The sequence below is a fragment of the Strigops habroptila genome, chromosome 7 (assembly GCF_004027225.2).
Source record: "Strigops habroptila isolate Jane chromosome 7, bStrHab1.2.pri, whole genome shotgun sequence".
In the NCBI taxonomy this organism is placed as follows: Eukaryota; Metazoa; Chordata; class Aves; order Psittaciformes; family Psittacidae; genus Strigops; species Strigops habroptila.
The window spans coordinates 48400271-48419942 of NC_044283.2; the positions used below are offsets into that span (position 1 = coordinate 48400271).

Here is a 19672-nt window from a genome sequence, read left to right on the forward strand (position 1 = left end):
GTCCTAAAGACATTGGTGTCTTCCATATGCATATAATAAGCTACAACCATACACTGCATTATTGTAATTACTATGCGCTGCATCACACTGCTGAATGTCAAATAGATTCATCATAATACAGCATTACAGGCTTATTCATAAAGTACAGTGCAGTTTTGAACGAAGCTTCATTGTTGGCAGTCTTGAAACATGTTGCTTGCATAAATTCACCAGTGCTGCTCTTGTGTATTCATAGGAAAAGATATAGCGTTTGTCTATAAGTGTGAGTCTTGGAAAAGCAACAAAAAGTATGATCTGTATATGACTCGCCTTTTTTTTGTGCAATTATCTAAGATGTTCCTATTCTACTGGATGTACCTAAGGGGAGAAAAAATATCACTGTTCATGAAATATAATTGTGCTCCTATTACAGTTATTTAAGGTATGGTGGAAAGAATTAATATTGCCATTGAACCCTTCAGAAAAATAATGCCGAAGTTATTTTTATTCAATATGTATGACACTTCGCAGTCTGCTAAGATGAAATTTCAAATTGCTGCCTGCTTACTTTCATTTATATTAATCCTGCAACTGATTAATACATTATTCTACATGATTAGCAACATCAGTGAAGACTTTGGAAGCACATGGACACGATAACATGCTTTAACGTGCTTTGTTATAAATGATCAGAATGGTGCCACTGTTGACAGCTTCCTTCCTAGTACGGAGCCCTCATTTGAGATGAGTGATGAAGTGTCTGGGATTTGAACATAAGGGAAGGTGTGAGAAGGCCAGAATAAGTTTTATGTGGCAAAGACCAGGTAAAATTTGTGTACCTAAATGAAGATGCAGAACTGTAAAGTAAACAGAAGACTGAATAATGGTTGGGTTAAATATGTGGATGAATAGGTTGGAAGAAGTGGTCAGAATCTCCATAATCAGCTGATGAAATAACGGTAAAATTAACATCACTGAAATGGCAAGAAGGGAGAAGTAGGTTTAAAACTGCACATGTAGAATGTGTCAGTGGCTTAACTGTGAAGCAAATAGAAGCAAAAGAAACACATCAGTAATGGAATCAATAACATCAGGGAAGGTGAAATTATTTCAGCCAGCTGTCTTCTGCTTTTATGTGTACTAGGAGGTAAAGACTATATGGAACTATGAATATGTTGTGGTAAAGTTCTTCTAACAGGAAGCTAAAATTGGAGCTTGAACATCCTACGCTTGTCTACTAGTCATGGGTGGTAACTTTTCTGGATCTTACAAAGCATTGAGCATTATTATTGTTCATGTACAAAAATGGCAAATGAAGGTGTCTAGGAACCCAGAGCAGGAATGCTATTGAACAAATGCTGTACACTGTCACATAGAAACTGAAAGGTAGGCTGTGTTTTCTTCTAATCGATGTTGCCCGTGACCCTACAGTAACTCTACTGCAGTAGAATAGTCAAGACTAATTTGATCTGAGTTCACACAAGATGGTCTAAACTACTGGGGACTTGTGGCTGCTTCACCTTCAGAGTGAACAGGGTAGGTTCACTGGTGGTGGTGTGAGTCACCGAGAAGTCACACACCTCTGGGCATCCAAGGATGTCATAGACATTGAGTGGCATCTGCACCTATGCTGTGTTACAACATTTCCTCTTGTAACCCAGGGTTCAGAGAAGCTGCTGGTGAGATGTGACAAAGTAATGGGTGGTTGAGGCTGAGGTGCTGTTTATATAACATTTTAAAATAACAAGCTTCTACTGATGGGGCATTTTAATATTCTAGTTATAAACTATGAGGCACTGATTACAAGCATAACTAATAAATTCCAATGTGGAGTTAAGATTCCTTTCCACGACATAAAAACTTGCCTTTTGAAATAGACTGAGTTGCAACTTCATTTCTGTTTTACAACGAAGACACTAACAGAAGTGGAAATAAAGGAATGTACAATCAAAATGAAACAGAAATGTGAAATCATCTGTAATTAGCCACACAGATGCAAAGGCAGAGGACAAACCTGATGGGGAGTCCAAAGTGAACAGAAACGTTGTCAGAAGTCCATACTGACAGGTATATGACTCACCCTTGGTCATTAGAGTACTGCTGTTCTAAGAACAAAATACAGATTTACAAAATACAGTTATGACTAAATAAAATTTATCAAAATAAAATGCAGCTACAGAGTTTTGGGCAGAATTGCAACATAATTGCCCTGGGGAGAGAAAAGCTGTCATATTTTCTCTTGTCATTTGTCCATTACATGGAGGAGAAGCATCAATACACCAGTGAAATTGGTATATTGTACAATTTAAATGCTGGAATATTTTATTTACATATTACATGAAGAAAAATAAACTCTACAATTGTGAAAAATACACGTTCACTGCAAGCTTTCTTTTAAACTGCACTTTTGTCCTGCAAAAACACATACTAGAGTCAGGATTTTAAGTTTATATCCTCTATTAAACCATTAGATTAAGCTGGTGGGCCTTGCACCAGATGACAAAGCTTTTAAATCTATGATACTTTTTACCAGTACTTTATTCCAAATATTTTCCTTGTTTAAGCTGAAGTGTCCTCAAAATATAAGTAATTGCTGATTGAAGGTGACAGTGGGCAGTACTTTTTAAGAAGATGTATTATCATTTACATATCGTTTGGGGAATTAAAAATGCTTACCAGTTTTGATTAGTGCTACCTAGGAGAAGAAATCAATGAGAAGAAATATTATAGACACAGCCTTGCTATAGTACATGTTCCTGAAACACAGTAGAATCTCAACAAAAATCAATACAGTTATGTGGTACCTGACAATCAACTTTACAGGCAGAACAAATTGGATCAGACACTTGAAATAGCTGTATTTATATCCAAAGAATTTCATACCAAGTAATGATAAGAAAAGTGCCAAAATCTAAGACAGTTAAACTAACCTTTAGGCAGGGATTGTATACAATGGGGAATTTAATAACATGTTAAAACAAAGTTAAAGTTAAATCCTTAATATGTTCATAAATGACTAATGTTATAATCTCACAAGCAAAGTTTAATTACTTGGGGCAAATATAAATACTTCAGAGTTTTAAATTTAGCTATAGTGTTTGCTTGGGTTTTTGTTTGTTTGTTTGTTTTTTAAGGCATAAATTACAGCAGAAAATATGTAGAGCAGAAATTACAAGGGTCAAATTCCTAGCTTAGATAGTTGAAGTGATAAAACAATCTTAAAGAAGTGCTTGCCCACTGTCAAGATATTTCCAAGGAGGGGATGGCTTCTTTGGTCAACCAGAGGGAGAAAAGGAAAGTAGATACAGTACTGTGAAGTTAACCATTTTCTTGAATCATGGTGCATTGTGGAGGAAGAAACCATTTTCATGGAAGGTGTTTTCTCATATAGAGAAAAACCTAAGGTTGTAATGGTAAATGTGGAAGCTGCAAATGAAAAGATTTAAAATGTCTACTTGCAGAATTTTGAAGCAATTTAGAAATTAGTAGCCTAATCTACTAGGAAAAAATAGATTTTCTTAGGAAAAAGTACTGGCAGTCATTTAATTGTAGATTTGATCAAAATATATGGAGTCAAAAGATGTAAGTAGTAGTTTGGTTAAAATAATGCCTAAAAAAAAGCATATTAAAAATATATACACATTTGTGAAGTCCAACGATGGTATTTTCTGAAAATGTTTTTCTACCAGAATTCTTTTTTATATATGATAAAAATTGTGAGCATAGGAAAATAATTGGTGTATTTTTAATTTTATAAGGAAAACACAGAGAAGGGTGCAAAACTCTAGCCCTAACCATAGGCTACATACGAGTTCTCCAGACTTGTATCTCCAGACATCTGACTAAGAAAATGAGTCTTAATCTCACACAGGGTCACCAATCTCAGTGATGGGTTTCGAAGTCTATAGTAAAACTGGTATCAGGTTTTTGATGGGTTTCAGCTTGAAATTATGCAAATACCTATTTCATTTTTCAGAATAACAGTAAAAGTATTTGTATGATAAAATTTACAATGACAACATTATTCAGGTTACTCAACCTAACTAGATTGGAGGCTTTAGGACAACTTGAGGGGTTTAACCAGGCATGTGCAGCAGGATGGCGGATAATTGAAAACAGCAGTGTAAATAATTGGGTGATGAAAAGGTAAAGAATTAAACTTTGAAAATGAAAATATTTTGTGTGCGTGTCAGAATATGCAGTTTTAGTCAGCTCTAGGAAAAGCGCTATCTTGTGTAGGAGAGTCGCAACAATAGCTTTGCTTCATTCCTCAAGGGTGGTAAAAATGCTCCACCTGAACATAAGGAAGGATGTGTTTACTGTGAGGGTGGTTGAGCATTGGAATAGGTTGCCCAGGGAGGTTGTGGTGTCTCCTTCCCTGGAGGTATTCAAGATCTGTCTGTATGGAATCCTGAGCAATGTGCTCTAGGTGACTCTCCTTGAGCAGGAAATTGAACTAGATGACTTTTGGTGGTACCTTCCAACCTCAGCCATTCTGTAACTTGTTCTCTAGATGCTTCAACACCTTTGTTGCCCTTCTCTGTAGTAGTATATATATGTAGTAAAACAGAACCTGGTCCAGAGTGAAGTGGTTGGTGCTAATACAAAGGAGGAAAAGTTGACTTTGTCTATAATTTCAGAATTTAAAATTATAGTTGTGCAGCAATGAATCTGAATAACTCAGTCTCCTAACTCAGTAGGACTCTGCACAGGTAAGATTTTTTGCGAGTTCAGGAACCTTACTATCTGCAAGCCAATCTTGGATAGATTCTCTCTTGAAGATTTTGACTGAAGTTACAGTTTTGGTGGAGGTAAATTATGATTTCTTAAGTTATTAATTTTCTTACCAGGGGTGTTTAAATGTTTACAGTGTGATGTCCAGTGTGATGTCCATAGATTCAGTTACTGTCTGGCTGGAGCTTAGAAATATATCTGACTAACTGTAAAAGATTTACAATCAGGTTTTAATGAAGTAATTCACTCTCAAAAAATTTAGCATTAGCAATAGAAATAAATTATGTAAATAGTAATAATCCTTAGTATCTATTGTTTTACATTTTTGCCTCATAATTATTCATTGTGATATTTCTAAAAATGGCCTCATCTGACAGTCACCTCCTAAATTTAATTTAAAAATGTATTAAAAAATTATCCATTTAATTGAGTAATCTTTTGATCAATTTTTTAAACTCAGTAATATGTTCTTAGTAATTTAGGTTTATTCTATTGTAATTACAAGTTATAGTCCTGTTAACTCCAGTGGATGTAAGATCATATTCTGGTTTTGCAAACTAAGAAAATATGTATTCTGACAATAGTTTTATTAATATATTTTTATTTTTAAGTCTTTCATTTTTAGGGAAAGAATTCTAATTCTTTTCACAGCAGCTCCTGCTTTCAGTCCTGTTTCTATGGAAACAAACATTAGCACAGTGAAAGTTTTAAAAAAGTGATTATTTTAAAACATTGGAGACTGGAGAATTCATTTAAGCAAATTTGGAATCCACTCAAAAAAACATGGAGCTTAGATATGGAACAGAAATAAAAAAGTTTTTATATTATAGCTTAGTATGTGGGTTTTGTCTTTGTTCCTTAATTCCATGATTTGAAGGAAGGATTTCTTCTTAAAAAAATAAAAAAGAATTTTTATTGCATTTAGATTGTGCTAGTACAGAACTCCCCAAGAGGGCTATTACACTGAGGAATGTGTTTCTGTACATAAGAGCACTGAGGAATTCAGAAAAATTAGTTTTTGTTTTCATCAGCTTGTGCTTAATGAGGGAGAACAGTATATGTTAGACTGGTGTGTACAATGGTACATTAAAAATCTTGAGTTTAGTTTGCATACTACACCTGAATATGGAAGAAGAGGTAAAACAGATACATTGTTGCATCTTGGCTATCTTATCTTTGAGGGCAGAAAAACCACCGTGGCCCTAATTTTATTAAAAATCAGATACTGTTTCTTGTTTAAGCCTATCAGGGTGAGATTCACCAAATTCAGACACAATCACTTTTTCCTGTCCTGCTTAGCATTCATGGACCTGCTTATACCTTAATCCATGGAGACTACAGCAGCCATGAGTTCGAGGAATTGCTTGTTCTGTTTGTTGATTCTGCTTTCACTGCCATTAAAGTGTGTAAAAGTGTGATACATTCTTTTACACTTCTCTTGAAAGTTAAAGGATTAAAACTAAGGGATTTTGTTGAAATTAGATAGGCTCTTGTTACATCAATTTTAAAGCACTGGACAATTTTAAAAAGAAAGCATTCTTCTCTGGGCTTCTTGAACTACCTCAAGTAGGTGTAGTTGTATGTTTTTTGGAAATTCTGTCTTCAAAACATCTGTAAAATATAATTCATTATTATAAAAGTGTTTTAAAGTAATTTCTATATTAATCTCTTGGTTTCAAGTTTTTCAAATGAGATTGACTTTTCAAAGTAACTTTTCAAAGAAAAACAACACTTTTTTGTTTTTTTGTTCTTTAACCTAACAAAAAGATTAACAAGGTAAATAATTCTTCAATTAAAGTAATATTTAATTTTAAGACTAACAAAATATTTCTGATTGATCTGATCTTTCTCATTTATGCATCAAATTGAAAAGTTCCTTACATACCTAACTCTTATTTTGATTAATGAAATTGAATCTCTGATAGATCTCCATCAGGAGGAGTAAACTCAGTGATTCATTTATTCTGAATAAATTGCCTATCAAAGTAATTCTATTTCTTATTAGTGAATTATCTAAAATCTGACAGTGATTTTTTTTTTATATAACTCTTTTGGAATTGTAATGAATTGTCAGTATGGGCATATGATAGCTTTTGCTTTGTCAGTGGAGTAATCTCCCTGATTCAGTACTTCCCCTTTTGCCTACTGTAATATTGCTGCTGTTGCTAGACTCTTCCACACAAAAAGCCCTTCTTTTTCTCCAGGTGACCATCTACTGTGCTATAATAATAGAGATACATACTTTCAAATGGCCTATTGTTAAATTTTGTTGTGTTCAATTATTGTAAATATCCTGTTGATCACATAGTTATAATATCTTTATGTAAGAAAGGCATCAGGAAAAGGAAGAAAAATGATTTGCAGAAAATTGATGCTTTAGCTCTTCAATGAGTACAGTAGGAAAGTAGAGTATCTCATGAGTCAAGATAAAGCTTCCAGTGAAAGAAACTGTGGTAGAGAAAGGATGCATTAGAATGAACATGAACAATGAACATCATCAGCTGAGAAAACATAAAACCTGCAGCTAAAAGTCTCTCTCTCAGGACCTTTGAGTTTCTGAGACTTCCAGGCTTTGGGTACAGGTCTCCCCATTGATGCTGGGAAAAACTTAAGTGAAATAGTCTCAGGCAGAATTTAAATAAAGAAAATATTTACCCATGTTCTTCTTTTAGAGTATGTGCAGCCATGAAAAAAGTGTTATTCCATGGCATGAGGAATTGTAACATCATTTTCTGATGAAGACTTAAAGCCTACACACTCGTATTTTAGTTACCTTTGTTGACATTCAGCACTTGAAATTATGGATACTGTATTTGCTTTTTGATTCATCATTGTAACGGGTAATGCTTTTCTCTCATATATAGTCAAATTAAAACCTATTGTATTAATTGTTTTGGTCAGTACTCCTGTCTTCAGAAGATTAATGAAATTTGGGACTGCTGAAAAAGGTTATTTAAATTACTGAATGGCTTAATGGGCAAGTCAGTATTAAAAAGTTTTCAAGCTATTCATATTAGAGTATGTTAAACGCAGTGGAGAAATTCTGTGAAACTACATTTAGTGGCATACTGCTGGTTTTTGCAGTATGCAAAAATAGCATACTGGACTAGAGAGATCATGTGACATAACCACAGATGTGTATAGGCTGAATAATGAACAATGACATTTGTGCCTCTTCTGATATAGCTATTAAACTATTAACAGTTTTCTGTATTGTGTTTAAATCCATTAGATTAAAAGACACTGACTTTAATCAACTCCAAGTACAGAAGGCATGATTTCTTTTCCAGATTTCCAATCTAAGATTAGGCATGTGCGATTATTGCAACCACTTGTGCATTTTATCAGCAGTGGAAAAAGCAGACTGACAGACATTTTACTTCAGATGGTTGAAAAGAGCTAAAAACTGGAATAAAAGTATTCACCATTTCTTTATGCCATACAAGCATGCTTGCAAAATACCCTTTACTGTTCTGTCCCTCAGACATAACACAGTCTATACCTTTCTAGAGAGAAGCTAGACAGATAATCTACTCTGTTTTTCCCTCTCCTTTTCCTTTTGTTGTTAATTTTGTCGTTTTCCCATAAATCCCGTGGATTTTTATATGCTTCATAGACCATTAATTAGAATTACTTGTTTTTAATGTGACAAAGCAAGATACTGCTAATGCTTGAATTATTCATGGTTATTTATCAAGTTCGCCCATAGGAGCTATAAATACAATTAAGGTGGTATGGTTTCTTAAAAGTGAACACTTGGTAAGTAATTTTAAGTAACAATGTATACAATACTTTATATGAGTATATCAAATCAATATATTTAAGTTCATTCTTCTTTCAGTTATATTTCTAATAAGCTTTCCCTCCTTTTAATCTATTCATTCCTAATATTTGAAAAGCATCTACTGCTTTACTTTTATAGAAAAGTCAATTCATTTTTGTCATTTGGTCATACTGCTGAAGCTCAAACACACAGGTGGAGAATGAGAGGTTTTTATGTGCTTTGTTAGTCATCTATTGTTGGGAAAAAATATCTGCTGAATGTTTTCTGGAAGCTATTTCAAGCATTTGTTATAAGAAAATACAATAAAAGCAGTACTCACTACAAAACCTTGTTAAGCTTTTATATAAAGCAGCAATACTTTTTACATGCCTTCTCTTCAAAAGGCTAATAATTGCCTTAGTTTTGTTATTAAAACAGCATATTATATAAAGTTTGCTGCTTCCAGAAATTTATTTTTAAAATAGTTTATATTTGTTGACATTGCTTACGTATCTGATCCTTGGGATTTTCAAAGACCATAATTCCAAAGAAAAAAGATGTAAAAATTAATGTAGTAAAAAATCCTCTACCATATGTAATAAAGATATACTGGGATTTTATTACTTATCTTAAAATTACAGATTTGGCAGTGAAATATCTTTTGTACTAACAGTGTACCTGAAGAACCCCTTTGGTAATTCCCTAGTAGAAAGAATTGGTCTGTTTCCCTTGTGAGTTCCTTTTGTCACTGTCATTCTTCTGTCACAGTCTCCTGCCAGCTCTCTTAACTCTGGGAATGACTCTGCTTGGACTGGAGAACCAGAAGGTAGAAATGCTTTGTGGCTTGTATTGTATAGGTAATGGAGTCTCTCTCTCCTTCTCTAACAAAAGGGTGCAGTATTCCATGTTTATAAAAACTATAAAGAATTTACAGTTATAAAACTATAAGAAGTGTTAACGGAGACCATTATTTGTTAGCATAGTGAGTACATGCATAATTTTGGCTTATGCTAGCATTTAATATTTTAGTCATCAGATTATCATTATTACCTCTGAGTTGCTTATATTTAGTTTTTATGTGTAGGTTTAGACACTGAAATTAAGGAATTGGGCACTAAGCTAACTGAAGCATGATTCCAAACAAGAAAAATGCCATCATCCCCTCAAACAGAAGTGTTTGAATGACAAGCATAGGCAGGAATACAGAGACATGTAGTTTACTAGCTAGATACAGAAACAGTCCAGAAGTGTGAATTCATGTCTTCTGTTACTGCTTCCAGGAAGGCTGAGGCTAGATCAGCTTGCAGTAGTTGTGGATTTAAGTACAGAACAATCTGCAGTGTTCCAGTGTCAGCATGTGTCCCTACCTGCTTCTGGGTTGTCCTTTCAATGCAGCCTATGCTATCTGACTTTGTTGTATCTCCTATGACATCAACAATAGTTCCTCATGTGAAAGGCTTTATTATTCTATTTAATTCATAATATCTTTTCAAAAATGAAATAAAAATCTGCAGAGGTTGGGAAGAGAGACAATACTGGGGATCAGCTTGGTCTGTGCTTGTCACTAGCTAGTGTTTTGTAAGCCTTGCTAGCTTACAGTTTGTGTCTGAATTTCCACTCTTTGAACTACTTGTTTTATAGGTAAAACCTTGTCAACAGAGATCTTCAGCATGTTGTGATTTTTTTCCCTTTTTTTCTTTTTTTTTTTTTTTTTTTATTCTCACTGGGTCTTGCAGAAAGCTGTTAAAGTTTGAATTCATTTGGGTGTTGGCTATCTTGGCCATGTGCAGCATATCTGCTAGCATCAGCTTCGCCTACTCACTCCTACCTGAATGAATTATGAAAAGCATAATATATACTCAGTCTTCATTAGGAAGGGTAAAGGAGTCCTCCTATGAAGAACACACAGTTTGAGGCCAAACAGGTGGGAATTTTTGCTTTTCTGCTAGCAGGCAGGACCAGTCTTGAGAAGGAAAATTGTTGCCAGGTGATGAACTCTGAACTTGGGGTGACTTTATGAACAAGATCTGTTTCTTCACACTGGTAGCTCTCAACTGGCATGTATGGTGGTGCCCGCACACTGGATAATATTTTTGCTTACCAGTTTATGGCCGTAAGCAAAACTACGGTGAAGTTGTTATTTTAGCTTCATTGACTATGTCAATCCTTCCTTGCATAATGATGTGAGCATATACTGGGCTCAGTAGGAGAAAGCTCAGCTGAAGATTTCTGTTCATCTGTTCGGGTTTCTTGGCTGTGGAAATTTCAAAGAATGAAGTTAATTTTACTGGACAAAAGATGGTACAGCTAAGCTGCTGTCACCTAACTGTAAGCACCTGTAGTTTGCCTTTCAGCAACAGTCACTGTTCGTAAGTTGGAAATTATATTTAAAATGTTTTTATCTAACACATGCCTAATGAAAGCCTTTCGCCATTTATTCTTTGGATTACAATGGAAATAGTATTCTGATATTTTTCAATTTTTACGTACACAAAGTATTCTTTTTTGTGATGCATCTTTGACCTTACAAAACAATTAATAGTCACTTATATTAAAAAAATAAACTGAGTGAATTAAAACAAAATAAACCAACTGCTACTCTAGGTGGGGAACAATATGTCTGGACTTTAGCATAATATGAAAGAGTGTATGAAAAAGAGCAGTACTTCCTTTCTTCTTTTTCTCAGATCACCCACACTGAGACAATAGGAAGGTGTTGCAGATTTTAACTTTAAATTGTCAACATCCTCATGTGGCATGAATTAGTAATACAGGTGTAGTGACTAGATGCTAGCAATAGCAGTCATAGGTTTACTTTTTCTCTACTGGTGGCCCTTGGCTCTCAAGCATCCTATGGGAGCAGAACACATAGAACACACTTCTGTGTGCCAAATGTATGTCATTGCCATAAGCATAGGAAGCCTTGATACAGATTCTGCATTCATGTTTACATTGAGCTATAAAGTACAAACAGAACCACTGCAGGAAGCAGGCTCAGAATGTTGTTTCTTAATGGACTTACAAAGCCATGGAAGAAAGATTCCCAAAAAATACTTAACTAAATAATTATAGGATGAGGTGTTATGTTGCTGTAGTTTTTCAAGTATACTGTTTAAGCAGTTGCCCTACTTCTGAATTCGGCTGAAAATCAAGGAAAGGTAAATCTGGAGTAATTCTTCATGTTCCTTACTTTGTAACTAACTTTGAGGACTGATTTGGGGTTTTTCTTACCTTAAAAAACAACAGACAAAAAGCAATTTAAATACTGCAATTTATCTTGGATGGATGACGTATTTAAAGAAGCTGAAAGCAAGTAATTCGAGCATGTAGCAATTAACATTCTGATCCCACTAAGGGATTTGCATATGCTCACCCTCACCATTCAAATGTGGTTCTTAGCAGGTATGAGGTCTAGTTTCTAGTTTCATTTGAAAAAGAAAAATGTTACACTTTCCTGTGTTGGTTTGGTGTGAAATGGCAAGAGATTGTACAAAACTGTTTCTAGTACATCCAGGTTTTGGTGGACAAACATTTCGCTACATAGTAAATCTACAAGATTTCCTTCGGAAAGGCACAAAAGAAGTCATGACCCAGTGACACATCAAACCTTATCCTTAGCCTAAATAATATGAATCAAATATTACATTATTTATATAAAACCTTATGATTGCTGATGATGTGGAGTCCCACCCCAAGCACAGTGTGTTTTCCCTGTTCTGTTTTTATTAATGCTTGTTGGAAAAGAATCAATGGCACCAGAGGGACTCTGTTGCACTTAACTGATTTCCTCGATGTCATTACAGCTGTAGTACAAGTAGATTTTGCCAAGTGTGTGGTGTGAAATGGCCCTTTGATCCCCTGGAACATGGATCAAAATATCAAGAAATGCAAAAGGCAGGTTTGACTTCTTTTTCTGCCCACCCCCCCCCACCCCCCCCCCCCGCCCCCCAGAATCCTGCAGCCATATAGTTATATTTTCAGTGTGTATGCTTTAGAATACCTTATTGAACAGCATGATCCTGCATTGCTCCTTCACAGACATCTCCTAGTGAGAAATAAGCTGTGGACAAAGTGTGCTGGTGATGCTAAGGTACAAAGCTGTTTTCCTTAAAAAAAAAGGAAGTCCAGAACTGGTTATACATAATCGATGTGAAGTTGTTAACTTGGATTTTAGGCAGTAACTGAACCTTAATTATGAAACAGTAAAGAAGCAGTAGTCTGAGAATGCACAGTTGTAAAGAAAAGGTATAAAATAATAAAAGTTACATAGCCACTTTGGGGAAAACCAGTTCCAGGTGCATATAGTCCATACACTTTTGCCCATTTCCACACCCCCCCCCCCCAAATGACTGGTTTAGATAAGAATGAGCTTTAGACATATTAATTCCTAAGTATCTATGTTTACTTTCTGGTGTCATTAGTGGATTTCAGACTTTTTCAAATTATATATATGGGAGAAAAAACCTCTTTGCATTACAAAATACTCCTTTACCTTTATTGCCAATTAAGAGAACATGCTGGATTCTATTTCTTCTTCTTGTTAGAGAGCATTATTTACCAAATAACTGAGCTGTTTTGATGTAGAAATCTACCAACCAAATTAATATTGAAGTTACAAAGGGTTCTTTTCTCAGAAGCGGCATCATCTTTCTAATACTGACTTTCTAATAAAACTTTGAAGTTACAAGCTTCCTTTTGTTCGTAATATGTCAATAACAACATATGCCAAATGTAGTCTTCCCTACAACTCTGCACTTGTGATACAGAGTTTACATGAAATTGCACTGCCTTGCAGCATTTAGCTTAATTTTGAAATTGAGCTCATGTATTTCAGCCATTCAGGTTAGTCTTGCTTGAGAGAGATACAGCGTCTCGGAGTAGAGTAAAATTAGGAAATTTTTAAACAAAACAAATACTTTAAGTGATACTTTTTGGATATCTGAAGATGAAGTAGTAAATAATTTCAGTTCAGATACTGCTTCCTTTCATTCACCCTTTTATTTCTCTGGCTACACTTTAAGTGAACAACTAAGCCTTTCTGGAAGGGCACTGATGGCTATCTGGAACAATTTTAAAGCTATTATTGAAGAGAATATGTTTACTTTGACATCCCTAAGACAAAGTATACTTAATAATTGCATTTAAAAGTAACTTGCTGCCATGCCATCATGTGATTGCAGTGTTTTCTTGACTTCTAGGTTAACTCATCAGGGTTATGTAACAAAGAATAAAAAATATTTGTTACATTTTCTCTGTATTTTGGTATTGAAATAAAAACAACAACAGCAACAACAATGGTTGGGAATCGGTCTATGGATTGTGAGGTTTGACTATGCAGAATATGTCCAAAAAAAAAAAAAGTATAAATAGAAAACAGTTCAGGTGATTTTGGGTTGGTTTCCCCCTTCCACTCCCCCCTCCCCCTCCCCAGTAGTTTAAAATGGCTTAAATTAAGTTCATAGAGCTAGTGGGGTTGTGCTTGTGTTACTGTGATAGTCAACAGTCAATGCTAGAATTAGTATCTGTCAGTCACCTACTGACTATTGTCCAGGTACCTTTCAAGCAGTGTTCAGCATCTCTAAAATGTGTATCTGCTGTATCAGAACACATATTGCAATAAAATTAATTGTTTAATTAAAGCATAAATGTGTAGCTTATTACAAAATAAATATCAACAAACATATATACTGCATTTAGAAACAGTGCAATTAGTACTATTACTCTAATAAGGCTTTCTGAATATATGCAAGCACTATTATCATAGCACTTAAAGTAACTTGCAGTGGCTGACTATTGCTTATGATATTTCTTAATGTAGTACCAGAACTTTTCATTTAGATTCGCAATACATGTTTATGCAAGCCCTCAAAATAGTGTTGTTTGGAGTAAAACATGTATTTTTAGATAATATCTTCACTTGAAATAGAGAAATCCAGAAAAAATATGCCTTAAAACTTAGTTCAAGGTGATTTTATTTTTTTTTAAGTACTTCAGTCTGAGCAGAAAATGAAGAACTATCGGGCCAGTGACCTCCTAAGATGAAAAGGAAGGAAGGAAAAAATCAGAATGCAAAATATTCTCCAGATATTTTGACCGTTTACTTTCCCTGTCACCCTTACAAGTGCTTTCAAAATGACACATAATTACTGTTTTTATTCCCTTTCTGGTACGACTTGACATTAATGTATTTGAAGATACAGCACATTATATGCTAATCATTCAGAGTCAGTAGTGAAAATAAAGAAATCAGATTGGCGGAATTTAACATTGGTTTATACAGTTCGAAAAAGTGTAGATGTGTAAATACATTTTGTGGAAGAAATAACTTTCCACATTCTTGTTATCTGCATTATTCTGCTAGGTCAAATTATTTTAGTGGGCAGGCCAAATTGTTTTAGTAAGCATTGGAAAGATATGCGGTTAATTAAAACAATTAGAAAAGCTATAAGGAAAGTGTATATCTGTTTACTCTTGCTGTCATTACCATAAGAACTTCTATGGTTTCAATGGTAATTTTTTCAGAAGAGGGAGTTATATCAGGAAATGTAGCCAGTACCAATGCCACATCACCTGTTGCCAAAAACAAGCCAGTAAGTCTTGACCAGTAGTCTTCTAGTCTTTGCAAGAAATGAATTACCATTTTACATTTCGAATACTAAAATGAGAGGTGAAACCATGGTGTTGCCATAATGTTATCCTTCTTGCAAGTCACTGGACAAACCGACAGATTCAGGCTCTTTTAAGATTACGTTATGCTTCATCTTGATCTAAACTGAACATAGCTTAAACCATGCCCTTTTAGTTAAGGTGAAAGGGAAGATAAGAGGCAAAATGCCATTTTTAATTCCCTTCAGTCCAGATCTGCATGATGTGCTTTTGGCTCCACAGCTGGCTTGTCTTGCGAGGCCAAATCTTCTGCCCCGTAGAAGCAGCTGGTGAGGTTATAAATCAGCACATCTGAACATTTTCCTCCAAAAACTAAGATTTCATTGTTTAACTTGCTGCTTCAGTCAGCCAGCTGCCTCACTACATTTACCAAAAGTTACGTAAATTTGAGTCCCACTAAAGTAGCTTAAGATGTTTATCTAAAGCTTATACATGCAAACTTATAGCTACACATGGTGATGGAGATCTTGCAAGCATAAAGACAGGCTTTGGGATCACCTCTTATTCTCTAAAGAAAAATTCCTTAGAGAACTATTTATTTTCATGTGAATGGTGGCAGACCTGTTTATCATCATTCAAGGAAATGTGTCTCTAAATTTTACAGTGCAGTCTTCCACTTAAGATTTTTTTGGGCCAAGTTTAGAAAGAGAATCTCCTCGATTTGGGCAAATACTGGATTATTTCACATTATCACAGGCTTTTTTCCTTCTTGATCACCAGCTGTGGCTCAGAAAACAATGCAAGTCCTTGTAGGTAAGCGGAATCAGGCCTCAGAATAAAATAATTGAATACATCATGTGGTTTTACATTCCCGGCTGAAATCAGTGGTATATATGTAAATCTGTGAAACCAGAGACATTTGTTACAATACTATTTCCAACACATATTTTGCAAAGGCTTTGGGGTAATTCACATTACAAAATTTTGCATGCTAGTTTCATCTCGAGATCCTGATGTCAAAAGTATTAAATGCTTCTTTGTGCTTCAGGCTAACATTAACAGCATTTTTCAGACTTCACATAAATTTTCCTTATTTCTTTTTTTTTTTTTTTTTAAATCAGGTAGCCTCGGAGAATTTAATTTTGCTTTTAATTTTGTATGTCCATTGTAAATTTAAGTGAATAGAAGTATAAACTATAATTTTCTTCATGACAAAATTTAAGCACTTAGCTTTGTTGCTTTTCCTGGACACTGAAATGCTGGTCTACCAATATTAATTATTTTAACATTTGTTCCATTGTCATTAATTTAATGATCTTAGCTTTACGAGGGTTTTGCATTTTTTTTTTGTCAATTACAATTGTTCCTTGATTGTTTGCATCTGTGGGTGTTATTTTACAATGTTTGACATTTACAAATATACGTTTCATAAGTTTGAAGTCACCTACTTGCTTAAGATCAACTGTGGTTTATAATAGGTAGTCTGGTTAGGCTTTGTCATCTTTTTGCAAATTGGAATAAACTTCTGATTTTAATCAAGTTATTATTTATAGGATAGCTATTAATACACAGTTTATATAATGACAGCAATGGGGTGAGAACCATTCTCTACCCTGATTACTGAATGAGTTGAAGGAGAGATAAAATTCTTGTCCTTCTGATTTAGATGGAGTTGCACCAAATCTAACACAATGTACAGTTGTAAATAATTCCTTTGAAGTATGAACAATAACAATTTTAAATAAAATAATTTAAATACAATTATAGATGAGGCTTAACAACTTCAAACTATATTACTGTGTTTGTATGACTTCTCTGAGAAGTCTATCAACGTAAGAAATAATTTTGGTACTTTCCCATTCCCTTATAAATCATTTGATATAATTGGATGCCATTAAGCATGCATTAACCTGTGGTCATTTAATAGGATGAAAGGGAGAAAAAGGCGGAAAGACCATCTTTCGTATTCTTGATGTAGATCTGTCTTATAGAATACTTGGCCCGCATATAGTGTGTGTGTAAGCAGTTGTCATGCCACATTGTATAAGTTGAAATCTTACATTAAGTGTTACAAATAAACAATTTATATAAAGTGGACTTAAGTCTCTGGTGAAAGAAATATTTCTGGTAGCCAGTGAAGTAAGCATACTAACTTTCAAGCCAGAGTATTTTGTATTCTCATGAAAGTTTCCATTCTTGGTGTGACTTATTCCAAAACAAGCTTTCCGTTGTATACAGAATGGTAATATATAGAGAAATATTTATTACACCATAAATAGAGAGTATCAACTTTGCAGTTACTAAATATTGGATTGGATTTGAACCTTTAACAAATTTTAGAAATATACATTCACCTATAACGTTTACCTGTTTAAGTCTTTCAGTACCTTTGTTGCTGCTGTTATTAGTAGGGAACTGGGCACTGCTGTGAGGGCTGTATTCTGAGACTAGGACACCAGGCAAATATCAAAACCTTAAGTAATTATTTATGCTCAACTGCTACTGTTTGCACTTTTCTGGATGAGTGTTATCACTGTGTGTGGATCTATTCTGGCTCACTGAGACCAGCATGAACTATTTCCTGACTGACTGCATGTCATCTGGTTATTTCTAACAGTTGCAGTCTGGAAATCATCTTAGTTTTACTATTTTTGTACCAAAGAGCTACTACAAAACACTTTGCTTCCTCCCCTAAGTCATTTTGGTATGTCCGAGTGTAATGCAGACTGAAAAAAGGCATGACTAGTTCATTTGCTGCATCCACCTTCTAACTTTCATGTATATTCCTCTTTCAAGTTCTTTAAATATCAGTATTCTCAGTTTTAGGTGTGCACTGGTTTTCCCTTAGTCCCTGCAAAACCCAAGAAATTTAATAGATACACATTTTTTCAAACATAACAGACCTCACATACTCAGTAATATTTTGGCCATTCACCTATTGTCTTCTGTTTGCTTCAGGTTTGTATTATATTTTTATTTTATTTGTTTGTGGTTTAAACCAGAAACTCCTCAAGGCATGAATTCAAACTAGAAAATGTCTAGGCAATTCTGCAGTGCTACATCCATAATGTTTTAAATTCATTTAATTATAATAACTAACCAAACCTCTCATACCATTCCCTTTGAATGAAGCACAAGGGAGGTAGTGTCTCTCAGGAGGTGATCGTAGAATATTCTGCTTATTTAAAAGGAAGTTGTTTGCAGTCTTTCTCATAAAACCTATAAATACAAAAAGAATATAGGCTATAAGGAAAAATTATGTTTGAAGTAGCATACTTTATTGTTCTTTTTAATGCTGCCTTCTAAGAAATAACTGGTTTATATTTTCGAAAACCTCAGTGTCTGAGGAACATCATTACATGTGATGCATGAACTTTAATACAATAAAATTGTGGGTTCTGATATAATACAATCATTAGGTGATATTCAGATAGCATTGCTTAAGTGCTCAAAGGCTTCAAAGTCAATGCCAATCATTTGATCCTGGAGTGAACTTAGCTGATAAACTGTTGTGTACTTCATCTGTGGAAAGCAATACAGGTTGCCAGCACTATTGATTGTAGTGCTGAAAAGCAGAAAGATAATCTCTCAGGGGAGCTTGCCTTTCTAAATATCAACTTGAGCATTAAAATTGCACCTTTATTTAATATTAGTTTTGAAGGGAAATGGAGAGTGGCGTTTATTCCCTGTTTGAAACAAGGTACCATGTCATAGGTGGTACCATATACAACAACAGCATTCTAAGCCTATGAAGGGTTTCACAGACACAGTAAATTTCAAATCAAAGTCAACTGCTATGAGTTTATTTAGACATACAACAGTTTATGTGAGTGGAATGGTAACTGGTACTTCTGAGGCAGAGGAGATATTAGTAGCAAACTGGTGCAATAAGATGTTTAGAATCTAAGGCAAAAAGAGACGAGAAAATAATGTATGCTGTGTTCACTATGAAGGAAGGAAGGAGACATGTTATAATTGTGTATTATTATGTATTGTTGGGGTTCTAGAAGAAAGGGAAAGAGGCATATTTGGAAGTATTTACTCCAATAATTGAGGAAAAGGTTCAACTAATTATGTACGTATTGCTTTACACACAGGCAACACTCATAATCTAGCTATTCTTCAGGCATGTTGATTCTCACAGAAGATGCTTTTGATGGTGTTCTTAGTCACAAAAGTGAACTGCTTGAATTACAGAAGGCTCTGGGAAGATTTCTTTGAAGATTGATCATCTTCTGGTGCTAGCTGTAACTTTTGAATTACTTTTGGTATAAGTGCTAGGGTAGGATAGGATGTGGCATCCAGGGTGTCCAGTCACTAACGGTGTATTACAGTAAATTCGTGTGTGTTATTCAGGTGGTTATTATAAAATACTATTCAGATTCCCTATAGGTGTGCTTTAGACAGATGAATGTAGCACTTCCAGGACCAGAAGTACTTGATGTTAATTGTGTGTTATTTACATAAAGCTACATAATTTTCACTTTTAAAATTATGGTGTAGGGTGGCAAAACTGTAAATGGCATCTGAATTTAACATGTTTTTCACTTCCAAATGTTAGTTTGTAGAGCCAGAGGTTAAGTACAGGTA

General features: G+C 34.6%; 1 protein-coding gene across 4 annotated transcripts in view; it reads left to right on the plus strand.

The window, feature by feature from the left end:
- The window catches only part of CCSER1 (coiled-coil serine rich protein 1), a 684293-nt gene that overhangs the window by 537769 nt on the left and 126852 nt on the right, over positions 1 to 19672 (plus strand). The window lies entirely within an intron of this gene.